Raw genomic sequence first — 8161 nt, 5'->3', positions numbered from 1 at the left:
AGGAGAGATGGACTCTGGGTCCAGGCAGGCCAAAGGAGAGATGGACTTTAGGTCCAGGCAGGCCAAAGGAGAGATGGACTTTGGGTGCGGACCAGGCAGGAGGGGAGATAGGCATTGGCAGCCCCCCCCACCGCGGGGCAGTGCAGTGTCTCTGGACAGGGCCGTGCCCAGGGTGCCTGAACTCGAACACACAACAGCCGTTCCCTAGGGGTCTGCGGTCACGTGTTTGTGCAGGAAGTAATTAATCCCTAGAGATTCTTGCCTTCCTTGGAACCACTGGGTCACATGGGGAGGGATGGGCCAATAGCAGAGCAGCTTGGCCCGCCTCACGGGATCTTGCCTGGCGTCAACACTTTCCCGCCTGCCCCGGGACCCAGCTCAGGACCATGGGCTTCAGCTTGTTCTTCCTGCTCTGCCATGGTGACTGACCCCCGCCCCTCACATCCCCGCTTGGGGAGGGAGGAGGGGCCGGGGCAGGGGGCGTGGGGGAGGGGGGGGGCCAGGGTGAGGGAGGAGGAGGGGCGGGGGCTGGGGGAGGGGCAGGCTTCAGGCTGCCCCTCACTGCAGGCTCTGTGGTGGGCAGGGTTCTCTCTCACAGAGCTGTGCCAGGTCTGGGAGGGCATCCTAGGTCTACGTAAGTCTCCCTCACCCCACCCCCGCAGGGCTCCGGGAGGAGGTGGGCTGGTCAGGCAGTGGGGGCGCTCCAGAGGGCAGCCCCGGCCAGACTGTGGCTGGGTCCCTTTGCAGAGGTGCTCCCACCCCCCAGGATTTTCTCGGAGCCCACGTTTCCGGTAAAGCCAGGGGACTTGGTGAAGTACGAGTGCGTGGGGGCCTACGGCTCACTGCAGTACCTCCTGGTCCAAGTGGATCGTCCGGGAATGACTCCCAGGGTGGTGTTCCGAGAGGATGCCATTTGGGAAGGAAGGGTAGGCTGGTTCGTCATGGACAACGTCACTGCCAAGCACACGGGAATCTACACCTGTATCTATTACTTCAATGGGTTGTATTCCAAGAGCAGTAATGAGCTGCCGCTGATCATAAGAGGTGAGCATGAGCAGGGTCCTGGGCAGGGGGCCAGGCCACATTTCTGCTCCCCGGGAGGCCCGCCTGGGGCTTGGGGGGCTTCTGCCCAGTCACTGCTCCGGAGAGCCCTCCTCCACCCCCTGGAGAGTCACCCATCTGAGTTTCTTTGGAGAAGTGTAGCATCCAGAACGAGAAAGCACCTGCCCTCTGCCCCGGTCAGGGCCCATTCAGGTCTGCAGAGAGGCCAGAGGAAGGCAGGGTGCTTGAGGCTGGGTGGAAGGACCCACAGGTGCTGAACCTGCATTGGAAAAGAAGACTCCAGGGAGACGGGGAGCTGTCTGCCTCCAAGGGGTTGGCTTCCCCTTCCTGGAAGGTCCTCTGGCTGAAACGGGGCTCTCCCTGCTGCCGCCACCCCCCATCAGCCCAGGAAGGGACAGACTGGGCCCAGAGCGATAGACTTGAGCTGGGTCTCTCAGGAGGAACCTCCTAAAAGCTCGTCCCAGGGAAGTTGCACTTCACACGGCATCCCTGCCCCAAGACATGCTGACCCTGAGCTTCCAACACACCCCTTTCCCCTTTCTGAGCCTCAGTTCCCCTGTCTGTAAACTGGGACCACTGTGAATCCCTTCTCTCCTTGGGTCTCAGTTCCCTTGACCTGGCTTTGGAAGGTGTGCAGGCCTTTTCTGCTTTGTCCAGGGGTGCTGCCCGACATCCCGGCATGGAGGCCTGCACCTCCAGGCTCCTGTCCCCGATGGCTGGCCCACCATCACCCCACGCCTTCTTCTGCCCAGCTTAGCCCCAAGACAGGGGAAGGGCCAGGTGTCACGACCCTCTCTCCAGGCCCCAGAGAGAAGGGGCCTGCGCCCCTTGGCTGGCCCCCACTCCCTGACCTCTGGGTCTCTCCTGCAGATGTCTTAGAGAGCCCCTTCCTTTGGGTCTCTCCCTCCACCTCAACCTTCTTTGGCCAGAGCTTGACCTTCCACTGTAACTCGAGCTTAGCCTTGGACAAGTACTATTTGTATCACGGTTCCATCGAAGCTGAAAATCCATTTATCGAGTCCCTGAGCAGCTCAGCGCATGAAGGTCAATTCTACTATCCCTATATGCACAGATACATGCTGGGCCAGTATCTGTGCATGGCGTACAACTCCCAGAACCCCTACCTCTGGACGGGCATCAGTAACAAGCTACTGATCACTGCTGGTGAGTGGCGGGGCCCCGCGGGGAGATGTTTCTGGCTGCCGGCTCCAGACCCCCCCCGGAGTCGCCTTCTCTTTGTCTTCCCAGGAGCCCCTGCTTTCCCGTTTACTCCCAGGCCTCATCTCATCCACATGGCTCTGACCGTGGCCGCCCTGGGAGAGCTGCTGGCCTAGGCTGGGCCAGAAGGGATGTGGTGGAGGCAGCGGCAGCCAGCGGCTTGGCGGTGGGCCCGCCCCCAGATCTCCCCCCACCCATCCATGAAAAGCAGAATAAAAAGATGATTGTCCATTCGTGCTGTGTGGCGTCTGGGTTGAGGACCTGGGAATGAGAGAAAGATCCCTCGTAGGCCTACGAGCTCTGGGAAGGCACTTTCATTTCCTCCTCTGAAAACCCCCAAGCTGGTCAGGACTGTCTGTCTGGGACCAGGGTTCCAGGCTCCAGGAAGGACATGCCAAGTCAGGGTCCAGGGCAGGCCTCCCACTCAAGCCCTTCTTTCTCTGGGTGGCATCACACAAAACTCAGAGGTTTTCTCTGCCCTATATTGTCAGCCTCTTCTTTCTGCCAGCTGCCCGTGGGCACGTGCCCCAATCTGGGGTCTGTCCTCACCCATGCCCAGTACGTTGCCATGCTAGTTGGGCCTGAGAGGGGGAGCACCCAGACAGGAGGCCCCTGCCTCGCTCATCCTGACCACCCCCAGAATCTGATGCAAGGGGCCGAAAACACCATTTGAGACAAATGCAGTGATTGTGTGATGTTGAAGAAGTTGGAGAGACGTAGTCTCTGGGTGATTAATCATTTTGTTGTAATGCTAGCATTATAGAGGAATGATCATTTGGCCCTCTCTCTCTTGGACCAAAGACACTCGTGGCGGTGGGCTCACAACTTAGGTGCTCTCGGACAGTGGGTGTTCCAGAGGGTAGCAACCAACTCTGATGGGTTAACAATTAGTGACAGGTGGACCTGTTCTAACGAGGGGCTGGCCCCGAGGACAAAAGATGACCGAGGCAGAGGCTCCACCGCCGCCTGGATTGGCTGGAGTGGAACACAGCAGGCAGCCGGAGGTCATTCTGGATTCATGGTCTGATCTAGTTGGGTGCAGCAGCAATTCTCAGAAGTCCAGTCTTCCATCAGTCCTGGCCTTGAGAAAGGACAGGGAAAGAAGCTGGGGCCTCCCCAATTTTAACAACTGGCTATTAATGCGAGAGCGAAATAATCATTTCTCTCACTTGGGAGGTAGAGACCAGAGCCCAGGACAACGGCTGCTGGAGGGGGGACCCCAGGGATTGGGAAGGGCAAGGAACCACTCTCTGGTAGTTTCTCATTTTCACTAATTCTTGTCACACTGAAAGGATGCAAGTGCTGTCAGTCCCCTCCCAATTTTTGCCTCTTTTGTCCTTTCACTAGGACAGAGGCCTCCAACATCACCCTCAGTGTTGCCCTTCCTTCCTGGCCGGTGTGTCCTCTGGCTGCTGAGACAGAGGAGGCAGTCCCAGAGTCAGAAGGGTCCTTAGCTGGAGAACCTGGCACCCAGGCAGGTGTCTGAGGTCCCCTCGTCCAACCGCTCACTTCACAGTAGAAACTGAGGCCCACAAAGGTTGTGTCCCGAGAGTGCCCAGATCGCCCACCCCAAGCTTTTCCTCCTGCATCACCCTGGGGAGCTCCCACCTGCCACACCTTTGTGGGTGTGCCTGAAAGGAACACTGTCCACCAGCCTGCTGAAGATGAGATGAGTAACCCTAGTCTGCAAGACACGAAACATAAAAGAACAGTACTAAGATGGTGAGTTAGCGATCTCCATTCCCTCCGCTAGCTGGCAGTTGGCTAGGGAGAGAAGGAACATCCTAACACCCAGAGCTGGCTATTTTGAGGCTCTTTAAGTTGTCGTTCTCACAACTGTCCAGTGAGTTCCACACTGGTAAATGGGAAGTTTTGATTTCGTGAAATTAAAATGTTTTTGTACAAACAAAACCAATGGAGCAAAAATTGGTAGAGAAGCATGAAAGTTTCTTGCAAGAAGGTCTCATTTCTAAGATTTACAGGGAACCAATTCAAGTTTATAAGAATAGGGGCCATCTTCCATTTGATAAATGGTCAATGGATATAAATAGATATTTTCAAAAGAAGAAACTTAAGGTATCAAAAGCCACATGAAAACTGTTCTAAATCACTAGAGAAAAGAAAATTAAAACAACTCTGAGATTTCACCTCACATATAAAATTAGCAAAGTTGACCCCCCCCCCAAAAAAAAGACAAGTGCTGGAGGAGCTATGGAAAACAGGCACATTAATGAGCACTTGATGGAGCTGTGAATTGTCCTGTCCATTCTGGATAGGAACTTGGAATTATGCCCCCAAATTATTAAAACTGTGCATAGCAATATCACGTAGTAGATGGATCTATGCCCACCCCCCAAATAGATCAAAGGAAGGAAAAGGATCCATACAAAAATATGTCATGGGGGAAAAAACTGGAAACTGAGGGAGTGTCCGTCAATCAGGGAATGTCTGAACAAATGACGATATGTGAATGTTATGGAAGATTATTGTGGTGTAAGAAATGATGGCGATGGTTTCAGAGAAATCTGATACCAAGTGAAGTGAAAAGAATTTTTTAGGGAAAACAATTTTTAAACTTTTTTTTTACCTTTTATTTTATTAATTTTCTCCCTCCCTCCACCCCTCCCCAAACATTGAGAAGGTAAGAAATACAGTACCCATTATACATATGAAATCATGAAACATATAGCTGTACTAGCCATGTTCATGCAAGAAAAATAAAGAAAGGAAAAGATCTGCTTCATCTGCCCTCTGAGTCCATTAGTCTCTCTTTGGATCAGTTAACATCATGAGCCCTTTGGAGTTGGGGTGAATCATTGTATTGATCAGAGTTGCTATGTCTTTCACAGCTGATTATCTTTACAATATTTCTGTTACTATGCACATTGTTCCAGAAGAACAATTTTCACAGTAACAGCAATGTCATAAAAAAATGACGTTAAACTATGCCCAAAGGACTATAAAAATGGGCATACCCTTTGACCCAGCAATAGCGCTTCCAGGGCTGTATCCCAAAGAGCTCATACGCATGGGAAAAGGATCCACATGTACAAAAGTATTTATAGCAGCTCTTTCTGTGGTGGCCAAGAATTGGAAATTGAGAGGATGCCCATCAACTGGGGAATGGCTGAACAAGTTGTGATATATGAATGTAATGGAATAATGTTGTGCTATAAGAAAGGATGAGCAGGTGGACTTCAGAAAAACCTGGAAAGACTTACGTGAACTGATGTTGAGTGAAGTGAGCAGAACCAGAAGAACGTTGTACACAGTAATAGTCACGTTGTGCGATGACTAACATTGATGGACTTACCCCTTCTCAGCAATGCAAGGATCTAAGACATCTCCAAAGGCCTCATGATGGAAAATGCTATCCACAAAGAAGAAAGAACTATGGAGTTTGAATGCAGATCGAAGCATACTATTTGCTCTTTTTTTTCTTCTGTTTTGTTTTGTTTTGTTTCTTCTTTCTTGTGGTTCCTTCTATTGGTTCTAATTCTTCCTTACAACATCACTAACGTGAAAATGTGTTTAATAGAAATGTATATGTTTGGCCTTTATCAGATTGCACACCATCTTGGGGAGGGAAGCAGGGAGGGAGGGGGAGAAAATTTAAAACTCAAAAGCTTATGGAAGTGTTTGCTGATGAGGCAAAATAAATTCATTTTTAAAATGTGAAAAAAAAATGACGTTAAAACACTTAGAATTCTGATGGAGGCAACGATCAAGCACAGTTCTAGAGGACTCATGATGAAACATGCTGGCCGCTTCCTGACAGAGAGGGGCTAGATGAGGAGGGTGGGGAGGGAGGCCGTGTTTGCTTGACTATTCATTATTTGTTACGAGGGTCGGGTTTGGTGTGGTTTTATGGGAAATGGAGTGGATTAGAGGAGTAGGAAAGTGAATTTGGGTTAATTGAAAAGAGGAATAATCATCAGGCAAGGCAAGCGCCACCTCAGTTGTTCAGTTCAATCTTTGTTGAATTGTTATCCCCATTTAACAGATTGGGAAACTAAGTTTTAAGACTTGCCCAACATCCATGGCCAGGGCCTGAGATGGGATTGTACCACATCGTCCCCTGCTGGCCATGTATATCAGTGACTGTTGGGGAGGTGGACTCATCAGAGGGGGAAGGGCGGGCCTGAGTCCCATGGGGAGTAATGATTCTTTGAGGTCATTTGATCCCCAATGTGGGCCAAAACCTGGACTAACCAGCCAGAAGAGGCACCTTGGCATAACAGACATGCTTTGCATGCTGACCCCCTGCTGGATTTTGCTGACTGGGAACCATTCTTCTGCCAAGGACATGGGCCACCGGATATTTCCCTTATCTTTTTATGGCACTCCCTTGCTGAGGCACCATCTTGACACCCCCTGTTTTATGATACTCTGTGTTTATGGTTGGCAGAAAGCCAGACACCCCAGGGCCACCCTATTTGTTTTGTGGAACTCCAATTTTGGCTAAGGAAGGACACTGGGGTGTTGGGGGGGACTGGAAAGGGGGGTTACTCTATGGCTATAAAAACTTCAGCCCTGGAGTCAGGAGGACCTGAGTTGAAATCCCGACCTCAAGTACATAACACTTACCAGCTGTGTGACTCTGGGAAAGTCACTTAACCCCAATTGTCATACCAAAAAAAAAAAAAAACCCAAAACCAAAACCAAAACAAAACAAAAAACTTTCTTCAACTAAGCCTTCTGGGAGCTCAGAATTATTTTCCGATTCCCATGCATGCATGTTTCTGGCTAGCTTAAAGGGAATAAACTCATCTATCTATCTATCTATCTATCTATCTATCTATCTATCTATCTATCTATCTATCTATCTATCTATCTATCCTAGTTTGCCTCCTTTTAACCAAACTCTGAAGGTTGACAGGAAGAAGGAGGCAAGGTTATTCATTCCATAAATATTTATTAAGCACCTACTATGTGCCAGGCACCAGCCTAAACCCCCTTGTTCCCTCTCACCCACATGGGCTCTCTATCTGAAATTCCAACTCAGAACTGGCCCCTGCCTCCATCTACCCCAGTGACTGCATCCTGAACCTCAAGGAGGGAGGAAGAAGTCCTTGGGGATGGAGAGAGGCACCCCAGTGAGGGACCTTCAACAGCATTCTGAAGTCTCAGGCCCTAGGGACAAAACTGGGGATGGTGAATGTGGCTGGGAGAGCCACCTGTCGTCCCCAAGGCATCTCCAACAGGGCTAAGTATGGGCCCGAGGCTAGTCACACCAGGGGAGTCCTACTCGGCCCATTCCCTCCTCCTCCTCCTGGCCCAGTGGAGACTGACACCACCAGGAGAAGAGAAATAGGGTACGGGTGGGTCTGCTGGGGGCACTGTGGGAAGCTGGGGGATCTGATTGCCACCTGGCCTCATTCGTCAGTCCTGGCCCCTGGGCTTTGGCTCTGTGGGCTAAATGAAGAGGCTGGAAGAGAACAGATTAGCCTCCAATGTGGGGACCATCTGGAAATCCAGGCTCACTGTCCCCTGTGAGGAGTTCTTTTCCAGTTCTTCTCTATAGGCTTATGCTCTTGGCCTTTCGGTCTCCCCCATTAGGGCAAGGATCATGTATTCCCAGGGCTTAGCACAGTACTGATCACAAAGGATTGTTCAATAAGCCACGGTTGACCGGCAGACACTCTCCTCAATCTCCCCTCCAGACTATGCCGGGTCCATAATCACTATAGAGAAATGAGTGGCCCCTGGAGGCGATCTCTACAGGCTGGAGAAAGGGGAGGGCACTGGCCACTGAGAAAGACTCCCTCCCCTGAGGGGAATTAGGGTTCTTCTAGTGTTAGAAGCTTGAACTCTCATTCTGGTGTGCTCTCCCCAGTATCGACCAGCTAGTTAGAGTTCATATCTCCCCCATATCGTTGTC

The sequence above is a fragment of the Vombatus ursinus genome, unplaced genomic scaffold, assembly GCF_900497805.2.
Source record: "Vombatus ursinus unplaced genomic scaffold, bare-nosed wombat genome assembly UNPS02014175.1, whole genome shotgun sequence".
Classification (NCBI taxonomy): Eukaryota; Metazoa; Chordata; class Mammalia; order Diprotodontia; family Vombatidae; genus Vombatus; species Vombatus ursinus.
Note: the sequence above shows the minus strand (reverse complement) of the source record.